Below are 20,350 nucleotides of genomic sequence, written 5' to 3'. Positions count from 1 at the left end.
TTTTTTGCTGTGCTAGCAGCGTGCTTTAGGGTTGGCAATATCGGCCTGTCAGTTAATCAGTCTGTCCCATAGATTATATAAAATAATGGACGTAGTTACTGTGACATAAGCCATTAGTTTGTGGACTCCTGTTCGGCCATCGCCATCTTGGTATTTTGGAGCGAGAAGTTACCATATTTAGATGAGGGAGGGAGTAATAGAAAAGTGAGGGATGCATCTAAATGAGAGCTCAAGGACACTATCCACAGACAGCCTGTCTCTCGAGCAGCCACACCCTTGTTTATGCATGATTTGAAGCCTTAATAAAATGTAAATATGTGAGTTACACAAAAAAATTCAACCCTTGTACGGTTGTCACAAATGTTTACATTAGCTATAGGGATCCAATTCCGGTTTTTATACCAGGCTGTGGACATGTTTATTTTTGCTGTAATGTTGGGCATTTTAACATGAGGTCTACGGGGATTGACTGGCTTTTGGAGCCAGCCTCAAGTGGCCATTCAAGGAACTGCAGTTTTTGGAGCTTTTCTGTTGTCAGTATTTTTCAGCCCTGGATGTTGCAGCGTACTCTTTCCATTGCTTTAATTCAGACCGAAGTTTCTCAACAAACTGATCTCTTAATCACTTATCATCAAAATAGGTACTAATACTTTAATTTATGATCAAATACTATACCTGTTGAAACCCATTATCATCAGCCGTACTTTGTTTTTAAAGCTAGTTAGCAAGAGTTATCATGCTAACATGCAAAACTAAGGTGTGAACATGGTAAACATGATATGTATTATACATGACACTGTTAGCATTGTCATTTTGAGCTTGTTAGCATGCTGATGTGAGCGTTTAGCTCAAAGCCCTGACTGTAATGTTGTCATTCAATCTATAAAATGTCACAAAATAGTGAACATTTTCCAAGAACCTAAAGTGCCATCCTCAAACTGCTTGTTTTGTCTGACTCATACTACAAGAAAGATCATTCCAAAGATGGATGTTCATTTTAGAAAGCCCTAAACTGTCGATAAACAGGAAATCCTCACATTTAAAACACTAAAAGTGTTTGACATTTTTACTTTTTCAGACTCACAATTATCAAAATTGTTGTCAATTAATTTCCTGTTCAGTTGATTAACTGACTAATCACTTCAGCGCCACCTGTATCAGCATATTGGATACCTTATTGTATCCATGATATTGGTATGTAATTTGCATCATTATAGTTTGTATCATTAGGGAAACGTAATGCGTCTCAAGTAACAAATTTGTGCTTTAAAGGGATGCATTGACATTGTTTGACATTGACATTTTAAAAGACCATTTTCATCAGCACTTGTCAAAAAATGTTCCAACATTTGTCCTTCACAATCACGCAAAACACGCTATTAGCGCGGGACTTGTTGTGAGGGATGTTAACAATGTGAACATTATTTACAGAAACTGCAGAACGGATGTTTTTCCGTCAGTGTGACAAATATTCGCTGACAAAATATATATATTTAAAATGTCAAGGCATGCCTTTAATTTCTTTGAAATGTACCTTTCCCAAATGCTACAAATTTGCCCTTTTACGGGCACTGCCACGGTGACAAGCTATTTGTTGCAAGCTGTTCTTTTAAAATGCAGACAAAACATGCAGGGAGAAAACATTTCCCCTGGATGCTTACTTCAGTGTAACAGTCTTTTATTTCATAAACCTGCAGTAGATTGACAGGCTGACAAGCTGCAATAAAGTGTTCTTTGATCCATCTCACTCTCAAAGCTGCACTCCGCTCATTCCAGTCTTCAACTTAACTTGTAACTTTTACATTACAAAGATCCTTGCCTCCAATCACCTCTTCAAACACGTCATCTCCCTGCTAGTCGCGCTGTATTTCTCCTGTCCTTGCCTCACCTCTCCTTTCTTTCGTCTGCCAAGTCGCTTTGTGCCTTTCTTTCTTAATGTTAATTCACCTGTGATCTTTCACTGCTCTCCCTCTCTCCCCACTCTGTCTTTCTCTCTTTTTTCCCCCTTCTTTTCTCGCATCTCTCCTGCACTTCTTTTGTCCTTGATTACCTAGTAGTGAGCTCCTGGCTGTGTCTCCCTGCCACTGGGTAATGGACTATTTGCATGCAAATGGCAGTGCCTGGAAAGATTAGACAGGGTGGAGTGGATGGTGGAGGAAGCAAGGGAGGAGGAGGAGGAGGAGGAGGAGGAGAATGAAGAAGGCAAGGAGACAGACAGACTTTATTGAAGGAGGGAAAGGAGGTGGAAAAGAAGCTCAAAACCAGATGAAAGGCAGGGATGAGTGCATTCTGCTTTTTATCGCTTTGGCTGTCTGGAGGTCTAGATGATTGTCTTCGTTAAGACGCCATTATTGACAGTTATTTCCATGTGTGTGCGTGCATGTGCTTCTCAGTGCAGCTGCATGTTTGTGTATGCAAGTGTACGTGATGCTCAAAGACAGAAAGAGGAAAAAGTTTGAACGTCTGTGCCTCAGTATTTGCATGTTTATGTGCGCCTAACTAGCTTAGCTCCGAACTTGGGGAAGATAGGGCACTGCGGCATCTCTATTTCTGAAAAATTAAAGCTGGAGACCAAAGGTTTTTTGTCTGGAGAGAGAAGCCCAGGCCTCGCTGCCTCCTCCCCCTCCTCCTCCGACTCCTCCAAATAAATAAGAATTTTTGATTACAGTAATCAGGGCCATTAATAATGCAGACGCTGTGATGATGCAGAGGAGATGAAAGATGGCTCTTCTCAACCTTTCTGTGTTAGGAGCGAGGGGAGATAGCTGCTAGCTAGCCGCACACACACAGACACACACGCACACATTTGCACATGCACATGCACACATGCGCGCACAAACACTCACCCACAAGTATTCAGCATCAGTGGAGACTTGAGACCCAAAACACAACCTTAAAAAGATATAAAGTTTTAGGGCTATTTTCATCCGACTCCCAATTACATTCGGTACAACAGTCCCGACTAGTTTTACTGCTTAGAACAAGGGTTACATTTAAGTCATCTTGAGAGTTGTTGATAGACGTTATTAAGACGCCACAGTGAGACGCTGCGTATTTTTTATGTTATGTCACAGAAAGGATTGTGAAATGGCGGAGTTGTGAATTGGATTTGTAGCGTCTGATTGTTGTCTTTAGCGCTCTTTGAACGCTCCCTCTCGCACCTACCTCTCTCTCTCACACACACACAAAATCAGAACATATTACATACCTCACCCTCCTCACTCTCTCTCTGCCACACACGCACTCCTCACACCGTGTATACCTCTCCCTCCCCGAGGGTGAGTTGGCAGCAGGCCAGCAGTGGGGAGAGAATGCATAAAGAGCTATTGTGGCTGTTGTCGTTAATCAGGCCCGTATGCTTTCTGACAGCAGCATGCGAGGAAGGGAGACTGTCTCTCCTATAGCCTCTCCATACACTCGCTCTTCTCCATTAGCTTACACCAGCCAGACAGACAGTCTCCTGTTACAAAATGCTAAAGCGTAATGGCACACAATATCGAAAGAGAAAAGGAGGCAGAGGGAGGGCGAGACGTGGGAGAGAGGTGTATAGCACCAGGGTGGCATAAACTGGATGCCCCGCCACCCCACCAGCGTCCCGAAATTCACATTGGAGCCAAGCTGTGGGTGAGTGAATGTTGATAAATGAGGGGTTAAAGATGGAGCAGTTTGTGTGTGTGTGTGTGTGTGAGATTGATTCTGTCTTTGTGTGTGTCTCCATGTTGGCTGTTGGCATATCTGTGAGCATGCACTTCTGCTGGGCACATGGATGTCCATATGTACATCTGGAATTGTGCACGGCCTCGCACATGTGCTTGTACGTTTGTGTGTGTGTGTGTGTGTGTGTGTGTGTGTGTGTGTGTGTGTGTGTGGGTGTGAGTGAGAGAGTGTGTGTGTTCATCACAGATCCACAGAGACCATGTCAAAGACTGTGTCTCCTACAGGTGTAAGCCCTGAACATCTGCCTGGCACATTTCAAACGCTCAGAAAGGCAGGAGGGGTGGGGCAAAGCCACAGAGGAGGGCTGTACCACAGTCATTAAACAGCGGAGCATCGGGGGGGTGGGGACCAGGACTGCACCACTACAGCATACACCTGCTTCTTGCACGTCTGTCTGCCCACAAACCAGTATTCTTCCGCTATGTGTTCATGCAGTGCAGTGGCCACCCATCAAAAGCGACGTGGCTAAAAAAGCAGGCATCTGGAGCCAATTAAGACCACAATGGTTTATCAGCAGTGAAGTGGAAATACCAGTTTACAGATTTAGATGCATTATTTTAACGGCAAAAGCCAATAAATGATGATGAAACTCTTTGAATGATGTTTGATTAAATAGATTCACCCAAAAAAGAACAAGTGGAGGACATTATCCTGTCTGATTCGAACCGATTGTCCTCAGAAAACACACATTGCCAGTTAAAAACAGAGTTTGTCTTGTTAAATGCTGACAAGATTTTCCGCATAGTTTATTTGGATCCCTTAACGCTGGTTACGAGGTCCTCCAGACGCGCTCCTCGGACAGTCTGAAAAAAGAGGAGGTTGAATAATGGGCTCTCTTCTGCCCATTTTTTTTTTGACTCTTCCAAACATAAAAATTGACAGTCACCCCCGCTTTCTAGGACGATAGGCCAGGTGTGGAAAGGTGTGAAAATAGGCAGAGCACCAAGCGTATTCTTTGTGTTGCCAGCAGTGGAGGTGTTGCACTTTCAGAAAAACGAGGAGGAAAGTGACTAAATCAAGTTCTGAGCAGCAGAATATATGCCCCGTCAAACAGGACTCAAAAGACAGATTCGTCCTTCACCTTGAGTTAAATTCTTGCATTTGGTATAAAAGATACAATATATGTCTTTTCCTTCTTAAAATGTTTAAGTTGAGCTCAACTATTTTATATATTTTGTTGAGTTGTGTACTTACATGATCCCAAATGTTTCTAACAATGTTTTGAACACAGAGAAATCTGAAATTTCATTCAAAGGTGTGTTTAATTTGGTCCTTGTCAGTGGCGTCATTCAACTTCTTCCCCCTGTAGTTGTTCTCCTTTTCCAAACATGGAAAACACCAGATGATGTCATTGTAAATCAGACAATACAATGTCACAGAATTTTACCTAATAACTGCATCCCATTTTGTAACACAATAAGCGAGTACAGACTGTCTATGACAAGTGGCTCATGCTTGCCATCCAGCCAATGTGACCGTAAGGGATGATGATGTACAGCGAACCGGTCATTCTTGCAAAATGAACCCTGACAGGTGATGCGTGACCCCGATGTGCTGGCTGCTACAGGATGCTAACTGAAGGTCCGCACCACCAATAGAATCTAAGTCTATGGGAAATGCTGTTATTTAGTTATTTTCAGTGTAATTGTTTTGAGCATGAACATCAGTGCCAGGCTACTCAACGATTAAATCTGCTACATAATCTTAGTTGCAGGGGCTGCGTGGATATGAAACGACACAACATGGATAAATGTAACCAAACGTAATGTGAATACAACTTGAGTACATTTCCTTGTCTGTAAACATAATATCTGCGTGAGTCTTGTCAGATGGATTTTCATCTAAAGAAGAGAGAATGTTACTCAGACATACATTTTCTATAAGCAATCTTGGAATCTATCGGCTATCGTCTGATGACGATCAAGCCTCTGGGGTGAGGGACAATATTTCAGGCTGATCTGGTACCCTCTTCCATGTCCTAGTCATTTCAACTAAATTCCGTGAACATATATCTGCATCTGCATATGTTCTAGTTCTCCACAGCACTAGGTGCTGCTGTCAGATTTCCTGTCTGATTTTCTGTCATTATGTCTCGTTTTGCGTTTCTCTCTTCTGCTGTTTATCTGAGCTTTGTTACAGATATTTCTGTCATATTACCATTGTTGGTATTTAATCATCCCTGCAATCCCGAATATTTTTTTTTTTTTTTGCTGCTACGAGCACTTTGTCGACTACCAACAAGAAAACCAGTGCTTTATCTATGCACATTCCTGCCTTGCACTTTATATCAGGAGCTGCCTTTTAGTGTTTTGTAAGTTGTTCCTTCCTGAACTGTAACAACTTGGTTATTTTAAATGTGGAAATTGTATGTCTGTATTGTCTCTGTGCTGTCCTCTGTTCATCTGTATTTTAGGTTTCTTTGTATTTTAGATTGTGGTCTGTATATGTTGTAAATTATATGTTGGGACTACAGATGGAAATTAGCAGTTATTGCTAAATCTGGTGCAGCCATCTCTTCATTTCTTGTAAATGATTAATGCTATTGCATACTGTCCCTTGATAAACTAAATAAACAAAACGAAACTAAACTAAACTAACCAGATTGTTAACCTGTTGCTTAAACATGATTGGTCAATGCTACTCGGACTAGAGACGGAGAACAAAACACATCAGATTCTACATACATATGCCGATATCTGTTCATGGGATTATTCTATAATACCATCAGAGAAATGTAATGCAAGTAAATACAGTGAATGACACATTTCTGAGTGCAACTCCCTCCGCCCTTGGCTCCTTTCGACTTTCACAAAAAGAAATGTATATATGTCATATGGAAATTAATAAGGGTTATTTTCTATATTTTAAATTTTCATTTGTCAGTGCTGTAGGCCTAAAATGATTCTGACATTCTCCAATTGTGAAAATGTGTAGCCTATACACAGAATAAAAATCTTCAGCCTAGTGCCTTTTCCTCTACATTTTGCCAAATCTCGAAAGCGGTGGCTACAGTAGTCTTGAGTCTCCCTAGCTTGGCTAGCTATCGATTCCAAATCCATAAAAGGAAAAGTTTTGGAAGAAAACAGAATCTTATTGCAAAGTTAAACTTCCAAATAATCGTACATAGCCCACTGCACTGCCACCTGGTGGTTAAACATATTAAGGACTGCTCATTCAGACCTATTTGTAATGTTGACAGGCTAATTTAGATTTAAAAGGCTGTGTTACCTTCATTATATGGCTTAATGTGTTTTGGGGCACCAGATTTTTAGAATTATTTTTGGCTAAAAATGACTCTTTTGATAGTGAAGGTTGCTGACCCCTGATCTAGGATAATACATCAGTTGGTCAAAGCACCGTGGCAACCCACAGATTTTCATTGGCAGCGGTGGTTGACAATGACAACAACTCCCACAATCCCATGCTACTTCACAATGTCATTAAAGTCAGCAGAAATTACATATTGTGTGTTCAATCACATACTAAATGAAGCAGCTACTTGTGCCGTTTTTTAAATCTCATTTTTTTCAGTGACTACTTGTGCTGTATTTTTAACCTCTTTTCTGTTTTTGCTCTAAATGAGTGTTGGCACCTGTAGAAAGGAAATATCAAAATGTTTACAAGGTTTCTGAAGCCTATAAGCTTTACTATGCTGAGGCTTCATGTATGTCATAATCAGGTCATAGGAGGATGTAATAAAAGATAATCTGTGATGGTGGTCAGGGCCAAAGGAGCGTATATATATTTAGAATTAGTTATTTTTACCATATACCGCTGGAGCATCTTGATGTACACAGTAATAATGTAAGCCTTAGGCATTTACAGTGTGTTGATCTTTTGCTGACATTTATTCCACATTAACGGACTCATTACGTTATGCAGAAGGCAAGCCAGTAGTTATCTACGGACAACGCTTGACCTCTGCTGAATTCCAGTTACATCATCTCCAGCCGGGCTTAGCGCTGTACACATACACAGCATGGAGTTTACACATGGATGATGGAAGCACAGTGCCGGATTTAACATTCACACTATGGGCACTTGCATGTCAGCACACATCAGCCGGAGTCAACTACACACATGGTGTACGTGATTCACATGACAGAGTGGTGAATTAGGCTCAGAGCAAAGATTCTCAATGGGGTCCGCGGCATCGGTCACGTCGGCTTCAAACGAATCCGGGTGAGTCAGGTTGAGGGGGGGATGCGTGGTCGGACTCCCAATGCTTGTTCTGTTAGATCTCGCAATGGAGCCCCGTACGGGCTTTTTAACTCAACCTGCTCGGATCTGGCTCATAGTTGCTTCAGTCGTGATTCAGACTGATTCAGACTGGACGTCCACTCAGTTTATCGTCTGTTTTCATTTGACAGAGAGTCACTTTATGTGACAGCAAAGTCTCTCCACCCCGACTCAGCATGAATGTGCCGGTCCAATCTACTCCAGTCACAGCCTGCGAGTCGTGTTGCATGTCTTCTGATGCCTGCTGTGCCTGCAGATGCCAGGGCGGCTACCTCTGTTGTAGGATAGGGCACAGGTCACCACCCCTCTGCCTCTATCTGTCTCTCTTCCCCTCTTTCTCTCTCCTTTTCCTCTCCTTCAATCTCTCTATCTCCCTTCTCCTCTCGCCTGCCTCTCCCCCTCCCTCACTCCTCTGCACTGACACGTTAGTCAAATCTGCCCATTATGCGCTTCGTTGGCCATGCATTGCTTTTTATATCTGGCATAAAGCAGTCAATGACACTGAAAAGAGAGTGCACATGAAAGGAAGAAAAAAAAGGTCCACATACTCAGAAAAGGGTCTCATGGTTTGGTAGCCTTTAAATGTGAGCATCTAAGAGTAAGCATCAGTCTTCAGTGTCACTGTTTGTTTTTCTGAATGCTTCCTCGTCATTGGTGTATACAGGGTAAGACAGAAGGCTTGTTACAATAATTATACACTGTGCAGTACGGCCTATCATTTGGCACAAAAGACAGGAGCATGTGTCTCAACAAGAGCAGGCCGGAGCTGTTTTACATAGAAAACTGTCGGGGTGGATGATTTTTGTATTTGTACTTCGGCTATATTCGAAATTTTCACTGTAAAGTATTTAGATATATTATTTTCTAGGGCTGTGTATCGGCAGAAGTCCAGCGATGAGATACGCATCATGATACAGGGATTACAATTCAATATTGGATATATTGCAATACTGTGAGCAAGGCGATATGTCATGATCTTTTAAAATCTCATTTTAGGAGCTGGTGGTGCGGCTTTTTTGAGTCTGTCTGTTTCATAGGCTTGTGTAATAGTCATCAATCATATTCATATTGCAACTTAGGTCTGCCCCTGACTAAGAGTTTTCCTAGTCGCCCAATAGTCGTCATTTAGGGCCATTAGTTGACTAGTCGGCTGCTTGTTTACAATATTAATTTAATTATTAAATTATATATTTTGGGCGGGGCAACACAATGGTTTGAGTTGAAGGTGTGAGAAAGAATAATATCAGTAACATTGTTAACACTGTGCTACATTACAGAGAAATACAAAACCGTACTAATGAACCTTCATTAATATAGGCCTATATTTTATCTACAAGTGCACGTCACACACTGAGCGAGCCGCCTGTTAATGACGCTGTCAGCAAAGCAGTAATAATTGTGCTAAGCGGCTAATGGGCATGTAGCTACTTCCATGTTTCAGATGATACATCATGTTTGTAGTCGACCAATGAAGATGAGTTTACATATCACCTTGGGTTCATCCTTCACCTTCTCAAAATGATCCCACACTTTGGATTTCCTGCCCGACATGTTATTAACTAGCCTGTGGAATAACCGCAGGTACCAGCCCTGGAAATGTATGTGACTCCTGTCTGACTGCTGAGTGAGGCCACTTCCTGTGTCTGTCCTTTCAAATTAAATTCCCGCATGGTCCAGTCAATAGGTTTTGTTTTATTTTGATGCAGCTCCTAATAGAGTTTTACGTTTCTTCCTTTGTTGTTTTTTTCCCTGCGACTAAGTGACCAATGAAATCATACCGACTATTGACCTTTCTGGTCGACTAACGTTAGGTCGACTATTGGGCGGCAGCCCTACTGTGAATCCATAACATGAACCCACTTGACTTTGGTCAGACTTAGCACAGCTGCGTGTGTGAGGGTGAGTGATAGAGAGGGGGCAGAAAAGGTGGAAGGTGGACTATTGCATGCAATGTTTCTGTAAAATATTAATAGCTGGAATGCTGAAGGTCGGGCTGCATCAACAGATGCAAAGCAAGCAGTTGTCAGCCGCAGATACCCATCTGCAATTTGTCTCACCTGTTACTTTTCCTTGACAAACAACCAATTTAATTGCCTGAAGCAGGGGTCATTGTGTTGAGGACACTGGCCTCCTTCAGTTTCCTCAACCAGTTTACCAGTGAAAAAACAAAACGACAAACAAAGCGTTCAAACACTGATTTAGATGTTGATTACTATGGCAGTGACTGAAGCTTTGACACATTCCAGTCAGCTGCACAAGTACCCACATGATACCTGGGTCTAAATACCAAAACAAGGCTTCTTTTCAGTTCCTCAGTTTCAGTGTGAAAGAAGCAAAAGTATTAACACGTTGTTCTCACTTTATATATTTAGATTATTTTTTTTTTTTTTGCTTTTTTGGCCTTTATTTGATAGGCAGATAGTATGAAAGGGGGACAGAGAAAGAGAGAAAAGGACATGGAACAAAGGACTGCAGGTTGGACTTGAATCTTGGCTACTGTGAAGGACTCTACATGGGGTGCATGCTCCACAAGGTGAGCCACCAGGGTGCTCCTGTACTTACTTTATTTTCACTATATTTTGGTCCTCAGACTTTTTTCAGGTAAAATTCATTTATTCATACCTTACCTTGAGAAATACTAAGATTTTTTTTTTCTGCAAAAGCCGAAATGTCACGTGTTACATTTTGTCTAACTACAGCCAGCTGTGCAAGAACTTAACTAAATTTAAACAGTCGGATTTAAATCAGAAGCCATCTGATCAAAGATTAGGTAAACAAGATTACAAATCTGACCAGGTACAGTCACATTTTTTGTCTCTACCAAAACATGTCCCATTACGTTTGAATACTCTATTTTAATGCCAAACAGTCGGGTGGTATAGCTTTTAAATTTTGTTCCGGGAAGCCAGTGGCCGAACTGCTGGAGGCATAAAAGCAATTCTGGATCCTGCACAGTGTTGCAACTTTTTGAAAATATAGGGCTTTGGCCGTGGCTATAGTTGCCTGTGATGGGAGTGAGCTGTGAAGACTATAATCAGTGTCAGCTCACACAGCCAGACCTGACACCGCACACTGCGAGACGCAATATCTCTCCCTCTGACACACTCATACAAACACACGTATGCACATCATGCACGCACACACTCTCTTTCTCAATCTGTCTCTCTTTCTCGCTGTCTCTCTCTGTCTCAGTCTCACACCCACACTTTTTTTCCCCTGCTCTCTCTCACACACACACACACAGATGGATGCTGGGTACCATTACAGTGAGTGACCAAGCACACAGGCATCTGGGAGGGGGGAGTGGACAAAGAGATTGTCACTCTACATTCAGTGTGTTGAGTGTGTATTGCTCTCACCAACACGAGGATGGCAGGACTTGTGTCTATCTATGTGACAGTGGATGTGATTCCCAGTGAAGTGTGTGTGTGTGTGTGTGTGTGTGTGTGTGTGTGTGTGTGTGTGTGTGTGTGTGTGTGTGTGTGTGTGTGTGTGGGTGTGTGTGTATGTGTGTACTTATGTGCATTCCTTGCCTTTTTATCTGGGTATAGCCTCAGAGCAATTCACAGCCTGTCACTCACTCTCTAGGACTGGCAGTAAGAGTGAGAGGGAGAGAAGGATGAGGTGGAGAAAGAAAGGGAAAGAGAGAACGAGCAGCAGGAGGAAGAAGAGAGATTAACAACAATTGGGAGATGGAGAAGGACAGCGAGAGGCTGAGAGGGAGGACAAGAGAAGGAAGGGGAGAGATGGTGATATAGAGAGCGGTAGAGGCTGTTTGCTCCCTTGGGTGCATGGGTTAGGGCAGCCCGCGGGCGCAGTTGGCATGCAGCTGGGCGCACTGTCGCTCAGTCCCTCCGGCAGGCTGTGTGCTCGCACTGCCTTCCCTCGGAGAGCAGAGGTCGAAGGCAAAGAGGAGTGTATGTGTGTGTGTGTGTGTGTGTGTGTGTGTGTGTGTGTGTATATGTGTGAGTGAATGTGCGTGTGTGTGGCTGCTGCCTCATCAAAAATGCCAACACTGCTACACCATAGCCCATATCTGTTTATGGGCTCATTGCTCAGTCCTGTTGTTGCTCAGGGGGACCATTTGCAGTCAAACTTGCATAATGATAATAATGGGGTGACTTGGAGTGGTTGGGAGAGTGTGCATGAGTGTGTGTGTGTGTGTGTGTGTGTGTGTCTTGACGCTAAGGCTCGGCAATATATTGATATTATATTATCGTGATGAGAGATTAGATTTTGGATATCATAATATTGTAGGTAGGGATGCACCGATATGGATTGTTTCTACTCACAACAAATAATTACCTGCTTCTCATGGCTGATAACCGATAATTTCACAATTTTTGTTTTTAAAAAGAAGTGTATAACCTGTAGTTTATGCACACCTGAGGGTAAGACAGGCTAAGATGTAGTGAGAAAATATGGATGATTAGATATTCCATAGCCCTGACCGAACCAAATCAAACCAACAACTCCGTTGCTAACACAAAAAAACAAACAGTTCTGACTCTGTGCAATCCTGTTGTCTTCCTCTTGAATTGCAAAAGACATCTACACCACGACATGTTTTGCCTTCTCGACAGCGTGCTGCAGTTGTTGTTGTTCTTTAAACCAAATTTAAAGGTACATGAACCACCACCCACTGTGCCGGGTGTGGAGATGCTGCCCTAGTTAAGTCAGTGAAAGCAGTTCGTATTAGTAGCGCTATTTATTGGCAATAATTTAAATTATTGGAATAATTATAATAATCATAAAAATGTCCCATTATTGGCCGATAATTTATTGGCCCGATATATATCGTGCATCCCTAATTGTTGGTGTTGTCTGGTTTTAAAGGCTGCATTACAGTAATGTAGTTTTCTCAACTTACCAGACTGTTCTAGCTGTTCCAAATTACTGATGATTATTTATCAGATATCTCACTGTGTAAATATTCTGTAAAAGCCCTAATAGTCAGCCCTCGTATCGTTGCAATATTGATATCGAGGTATTTCTTTAAAAATATTGTGATGTATTATCTTCTCCACATCGCCCAGCCCTACTTGACACGTGTTTATATGCATGTTGGCTCCTTCCATTTCCTCCCTCGCTTCATTTGTCCATCCTCAGCTCTCCTCATTTCACCCGCTTTTACACTTACCTCAGTCAAACCCCCCACCGCTCCTCCTCCTCTTTGATTGTCCCCCTATCTCCTCTCCGCCCTGTTCCTGCCCCGTCCTGCCTCCGTCGACCAAGCACCCACACACATGCCCTGGCATGACCCTGTGGGCACACCACAAACTGCCGGGCCACGGCCCACTTTAACCATACATTGGAGGCAAGGTGATGATTGCATCACATGCATCGCCGGTCCTCTTGCTCCTCCGCTAAAACCAACACCCCACCAACCCATCATTAGTTCACATGCCACATTGGGCGCGCTCATTTTTCTTCCTCCCCTTTTCTAATTTTACAGGGCTGGGATCATTTTACACCCAGTGTGTTTTTTCTTTTTTTCTTTAACCGCAGGGTGGTTTGGGCCTGCAAAGTATTTTACAGAGGGAGAGAGGAGGGAGAAAAACAGAGACACAGTGAGCGAGCAGGCCGTGAGTACTGCAGCTTATATACTCAGTGTAGTACTGTACTCTGTGGAAGAAATGTAATGAAATTAATGCATAAAATGTAACAAGAATATAAAAAATAAAATGAAAAAGTAGAAATTAGGTGTGGAAAGAAACAAAAGAACTAAAGTGGTGTGTTGAGTGCTTCTTAATCAAACAGCAGCTGCTCCTATAATTAGGTAAAAACAACCTTTTGAACATCCTTTTTCAGCAATTATTACTCTGTACTCATTAGCCTACACTTGGATTAACATTCTTATACATACAATAAATGTTTTTTTTATTTTTAAATTGGCTGTGCATGTTTACTAGAAATAGATTAAAAGTTTCATTATAATCATTTAATAGTAAAATTAGCTCCTTTAGATTTATGGCCAGCTTGACTGAAACTTGTTGCAGCGGCATAGACAATGCAAAGGGAGAGCTGGGAGGATTTTGTGGCTTAAATAGACCGCCAGCTTGGGAGGGTGTGTTTTGTAGATGACATATGGAGAGAGGCGTATGACGTGTGTGTATGAATCTGTGCAGCTCTAGTTGACTGCCTAGCTTGCAGGCATTGCTCCATTTGTTCCAGTACTGATACCAGTGTCAGAAATACCTCAGATGCTGACTAAAATGCTGGATCGGGTACCGGCGAGTGCGCAATTATATGCACTGATCTGACACCACGTAATAAACTTTGACCTGCCAAAGTTGTTGATGTTGCATACAATGTTAAAGTACTCTGTTTACTATATTTAGAATATCTCTTGAGTGCTGTTGTCTGCAAAACTCAATTTAAATAGCCTCAGCGTTGTCACCATTGTAGCTTTTAGACTAGCACTGCTGTGTGATTGTAGCTGAAGCTTTGTAATCGAGAAAGAAACTGCAGTGTTGTTATAGAGACTTTATAAAACTAATAAATCCAACAATTAATGTCTTCTGGGATTATTTATTTTTTATGCATTGAAAGCAGTTCTTGTTGTCCTAAGCTGCTAGCTGAAGCCTACTGAGGGCAAGCTGTATCCCAGGATGCATTGGGTCAGGCTTCTTGACATGAAAATGGGTTAGTAGTGTACAACTCTATTTTATTTTATATTTTATTTTTTTTTTAATTTTTATTTTATTTTTATTTTATTGCATCAGAGCAATACACAGTATCAGCTGATTGCAAGCTCAGGTATTGGAAAGGAAAAAATGGTATTGAAACATCTCCAATATTTTCCCACTTTTGAGAAGAACTGCTCCTTCATTCCACAGACATACATAGATTGATTTACAGAAAGGTTCCCTCACTTCACTTTTCACACCATCTATCTCATAGTGTTGGCAATCTCTGAGTTGCTCACTGAACGCTGGCGAGGGTACAATCCAGCCGTACACTTGCTGTACAGGTGTCATTAATGCTTGCGAGGACGAGATTCCTCAGTGAAGATGCCTCTTGTCAGCCTCAATGCCGCGCGTTCTGCCAGCACAAGAAACAACAGCGCTGCTCATCCTGCAAATTGCAAATCCTACTCCTGAATAGACCAAGGACGGGATTTTTAAAAGAAGAGAGTTTTTGATCGCGTTATGTGGTGCCCATATCGTTTGAGCATCTGTGCCCGCATATGTGTCTCGGAGGCAGAAAAATATGTGTGTCTGCCATGCCACATTCCTGCCATCTGACTAACCACATTCCTGCCATAGCCCAGCAATTAAAAGCCTTTACCTCCAAATCCCCACCACATAACCTAGCCCAGCAGTGAACTAAGAGCACAGAAAGCCCATTAAAATGGGAAGTGCATGCCAGCTTCTTAATCGAAACACATGTAAGCCATTAAGAGTACACTTTGAATTCTTCTCTGCGAGCTAAAGGGGGGAAACGAGACACAGAGGGAGAGGGAAAGAGCCAGAGACAGACGTCAACTCAGAGAGAAAATTAACAAATCTTGTCTCACTTAAACAACTTTAAAGTCAGCAACAGAAGGAAAGAAATGCAGATAATAGAAAAAGAGACGTAGACAAAAACACAGGGAAAGTAAAGAAGAACCGGGGGCTTTGATTAGTGGGCCGGATGATAGCACTAATACGGGGTGTTTAAGCACTGAGTCCACGCTCTCGCTGTGCCTTCGCATCTTCAAATCCCCCCCTTCCACATCTTTTAGATGGTTTGGCCGGGGGTTCTTTGAATTGGGTCCCTATGGCGACAGCCCGGCTGGCGGCCAGAGCAACACTCTTTCCTGATGCTGTTTGGAAGTGGCAGGGATCACAGAAGGCCACTTCTGAGCATAGACTCTCTGCGAGGGCTTCCTGTCTGTCTGTTGAGTGAATCCACCTCTTGTGCTTCAGCTCAATTATCACAGGCAACATCACCAATGCCTCCCTGTATTGTGGTAGTTTGTGAGGCCCAAATGAAGTTTTTTTTCTGCTATGTATTCGTATAAAATGCTCTGTCTGTGGTTCCCTTCTGCCTCATTGTCTCTCTTTTTATTGCACTCTTCCTCGATTTGTAATTCCTAATTCAACCTCCCACTGTCTGTGTCTTGTGGTTGTTACATAAGTGAACCCAGCTTCACACATGCACTCACGCACACGCACACACAGTGCCCATTCATAGACCCCTCTCTCTCCTTAGAGACGCACATTCACAGCATCTCTGTTCAGGTTTCACTGTTATGTAATGTTGGAGGGAAGCACCAACATTTTATAGATTTTATAGATTTAGGCTCATGGCATTTGCTTGTGTCGATATTTGACATGTATAGATCTGACCTAAAATCTCCAGCGATTTTTGAATTTAATTTTCTTTTTTTTTTTAAGCTTTCAAAATAGTAGTTAAACTCTGGCACTCTTGATAACATAATGATAAAATAAACCAAAATTAACCAAACTAAATGCATTTTGAAATCTGGTCTCTCTGCCTGATTTGAAAGATCTCATAAGTACAAGGATAAATGAGTTGGTTGGGTCTTGTCGTTGTGCGTAGGTGTTCTAATATTTGAGCATCTTTTATGTTTTTTATTGTGGGGTTTTTTGACCGGTTTCTTAAATGGTGTCTCAGTTGTATTTGCCCAATTTAAATATATTAAAGGAACACCCACAAAATGACCATTTGGGTATCAGTTAGTCAGACCATGTTACCATAAATTCATAAAAAAAACTTTGTTATTCTCGCATGCCTCCACAGAAAACGGTGAACCATTTATTGATTGATTGGGGACCATGTTTAACAACAAAACTATATATAAGGGCTGCAACTAGCGATTATTTTCATTGTCGACTAATCTGTCGATTATTTCTTCGATTAGTCGACTAATCATTTTATCGAAAAATGTGTTAAAATGTTGAAAAATGTCGGTCTATCTCTCCCAAACCCCCAAATGATGTCATCTAATGTCACAGCAAAGGGTTTTAGCTCACTGTAATGGGAGAGTGTGTAAAGCTGCCAGTATTTGAACGTAAAAAGCTGCAATAAGAGTATTTTGGGGAACCTTTTATAATACTTTTCATTGAAAAATGAAAATGACTCAAACCGATTAGTCAACTACTAAAATAGTCACCGATTATTTTAATAGATTCGATTAGTCATCGATTAGTCGACTAATTGTTGCAGCCCTACTATATATATAACTACTCATTTATCCAGTTGTATACGCAATACTTCTCAAACACATGCATTTTCCACCTTACTCTATTAGGAGCTACACCTTATCGAAATAAATCAAAACCTATATGCGGGAATTTAGTTTGAAAGGACAGGCACAGGAAGTGGCCACGCTCAGCAGTCAGACAGGAGTCATGTTAATCTACAGGGCTGGTACCTGCGGTTATTCCACAGGCTAGTTAATAACATGTCGGGCAGGAAATCCAAAGTGTGGGATCATTTTGAGAAGGTGAAGGATGAACCCAAGGTGATATGTAAACTCATCTTCATTGGTCGACTACAAACATGACGTATCATCTGAAACATGGAAGTGCCCATTAGCCACTTAGCACAATCATTACTGCTTTGCCGACAGCGTCGTTAACAGGCGGCTCGCTCAGTGTGTGACGTGCACTTGTAGATAAAATATAGGCCTATATTAATGAAGGTTCATTAGTACGGTTTGTATTTCTCTGTAATGTAGCACAGTGTTAACAATGTTACTGATACTATTCTTTCTCACACCTTCAACTCAAACCATTGTGTTGCCCCGCCCAAAATATATCATTTAATAATTAAATTAATATCGTAAACATGCAGAGGACTAGTCGACTAATGGAGCTAAATGACGACTATTGGTCAACTATTCTTAGTCGGGGGCAGCCCTAGTTTTGATATGGCTTTGTTGTTGTTAAACAGCAAAAATCGACCTCTGTTGGTCGCCAGTCAATCAATAAATTAATATGTTTGCCATTTTCCGTGGGGGCATGTGATAGGAACAAAGTTTTCTTCACGAATTCAAGGTAACATGGATTAGGATTTTCTCCAGGAAAGTGTGGTAAGCCACGCTGAATCTAATTAATCAAATAAATTTAATTTGTAGATGATGGCCTTAACAATAGAGACAGTCATTCAATATACAGTATTTCCTGTGTGAAATAGTGCCCCTGCTATTTTTCTCTCAATATTAATGTTTCCTCATTTTTATAAAGAATATAATCCTTTTTCGTTGGTCCTAATTTGACTCGACGTGGCCCACTGCATTGCATCAGATTTGTATGAAGATGAGTCAAGTGTCCCAGACTTCTAACAAAAAGACTTGTAAATCTGCAAGTGAACTGTGTGTGTCCTTCGGTGTCCTCTAGAAGTGTCCTGGGCAGAGAGAGGTTCAACACTGGCAGCTGCAGGGGACACACACTACTGAGAGGCGGACTCACGTGCACACACACACGCACACAAACACATCTTATGGGCTATTTCCAAAGTTTTCTTCACCCTCTCTGCTCAGATTTTTTTTCTTCAGTTGTCCCTCTGACTTTTTTCTTCCTTTTGTTGTTTTGATGCCACTGATGTTTTTATATTCCTTTCTCTTTTTTCTCTGTCTTTCTTATTGTCAAATCCCTCATGCACTCTCTTTGAACGTGTGGACGCACACATCACAAACACTCACAGATATACTCTCCTCTCCCTGACCCGCTCATGCTTCTCTCCCGTCCCCCCTGTCTATCCTTTTCTCCTCTAACCTTTCCTCCTCCTTGTCTCCATCAGTTTGTCTTTCTTGTCTTTGTCTCTGTTAAATGTTTCTGCCCTCCCTCTCTCAACCCTTAAAACATTCCCTAAGATGCTCATGTTCCTCCCCGCATCCATCTGTCCCTCACTCTTCCTCCTCCACTTCCTGCCTCGGTAACTCCTCCCTCTCTGTCTTTGATCCCGTTGGTCAGCCTAGCCGGGGTCATTGCAAAGGAATCCCCATTCAGCCTCGCCCCCTTTCAGTGCAACATGGACATGTCTAGCACATGGCAACAGTCACACTTAACACTGACAATAAAGGCCTGACACTTTTTCGCTCTGCAGTCTGTGACCTCCTCACATATCCATGAAAGGTAAGAATGACAAGAATAAGTCTTACCTGCTGTAGACGTTTAAGCACTTGTATTGTGTCTGTCTTCACGTGGATATAGAGTATGCAATTTTCTTATGAATGTGCATAGGTATGGATGTGTGCAGTGAAGCTGTAAGCTTTCAAACATTTTATACTGTATTTTGACAGTTTGTTTGGAACAGTGACAGCCGCTGTACTCAGCCACTGAAGGCTCGATCCTGCTTCCTCAAGCTGCACATGAGCAAACGTGCACAGGTGTTATATGTAGATGTTTGCATGGCTGTTATGTAGGGGTGTAAGGATACATCAGTCTGGATCGATTTTTTGATTCAAGGAACAACAATTCAATATTGAAGTATATTAATACATATTGTCATTTTTAGGATATGCCTTTATTGTGAAATTCCCATGGCAGGTCTGTGACACCGTTTCCATCCAAGCATTTTCCTAAACATTTAAACAGTGCAAGCAGCCTAGTGCCAGGTGGATAATATTAAGCAGCCAAAAAAAGATAATGAAGACCAAGGGCTTAAATTTTAGACAATGCAGTTGCACTGGGGCCCATGAGATGGGGGGCCTATAGAGAGAGTGGGCCCTTCAACAATGCGTTGGGTGGAGAATGGGCCCTTATGGGTAATTGCCAACTTCAAAATATGCCTGTATTCAAATAACTTTAATTAAATTAAAAAGAGTACCATTTGTTGTAGAAGCCTTGAAAAATAATTAAATTAAAATTTTCTTATTTTCTTTGGTATTTTTTGGCATATACAGATATGCAGTAATGATTGTTGGGTAATATGTACTGTATGTTGATGTTAACCAATGTCAGGTCTCTGATCATGTGACAAGACGATATGTGCACAATAGCATGCACCAAGGCCTGTCATAACAACCTTACGGCACTGATGAGGATATTTACTGATATTGTTTCATATCAATTGCAGGCCCCTGAACTGAATTTAATCAAAATCCTGTCATAGCAGACTTTGTGACATCAGTAAATATTGTATAGTTTTCAAAAGAATTGATAAAATATTGAATTGCAATGAAACATGTAATTGACACCTGTAGTTTTGTATGTGACATTAAAATGTTTTTCCCTTTGAAACGTCCCTCAAAGAACAAACCCTTTTCTACCAAATCCACCTGTTTAACCATTTGTAATAAATGATGCATTCCTTAAAGGGATAGTGCAAAAATGAAAATTCAGCCATTACCTACTCACCCATATGCCAGTGGAGGCTCAGGTGAAGTTTTAGAGTCCTCACATCACTTGCGGAGATCCGATTCAAACGTCCAAAAACACAT

General features: G+C 41.7%; 1 protein-coding gene across 2 annotated transcripts in view; it reads left to right on the top strand.

The window, feature by feature from the left end:
• Positions 1-20,350, top strand: part of LOC125892904 (polycomb protein SCMH1) — an 87,006-nt gene that overhangs the window by 18,599 nt on the left and 48,057 nt on the right. The window contains exon 1 of one of the 2 annotated variants that reach the window (XM_049583239.1): positions 3,418-3,624. The exons of the other annotated variant lie outside the window; for it this stretch is intronic. The gene's annotated coding sequence lies outside the window, so the exon portion shown is untranslated. Of the gene's footprint in view, positions 1-3,417; positions 3,625-20,350 lie in introns of those variants that run through there. 2 annotated transcript variants of the gene reach the window in all.

This window comes from Epinephelus fuscoguttatus, linkage group LG8 (genome assembly GCF_011397635.1).
Source record: "Epinephelus fuscoguttatus linkage group LG8, E.fuscoguttatus.final_Chr_v1".
Classification (NCBI taxonomy): domain Eukaryota; kingdom Metazoa; phylum Chordata; class Actinopteri; order Perciformes; family Serranidae; genus Epinephelus; species Epinephelus fuscoguttatus.
This window is presented reverse-complemented; position numbering and strand designations above follow the sequence as displayed.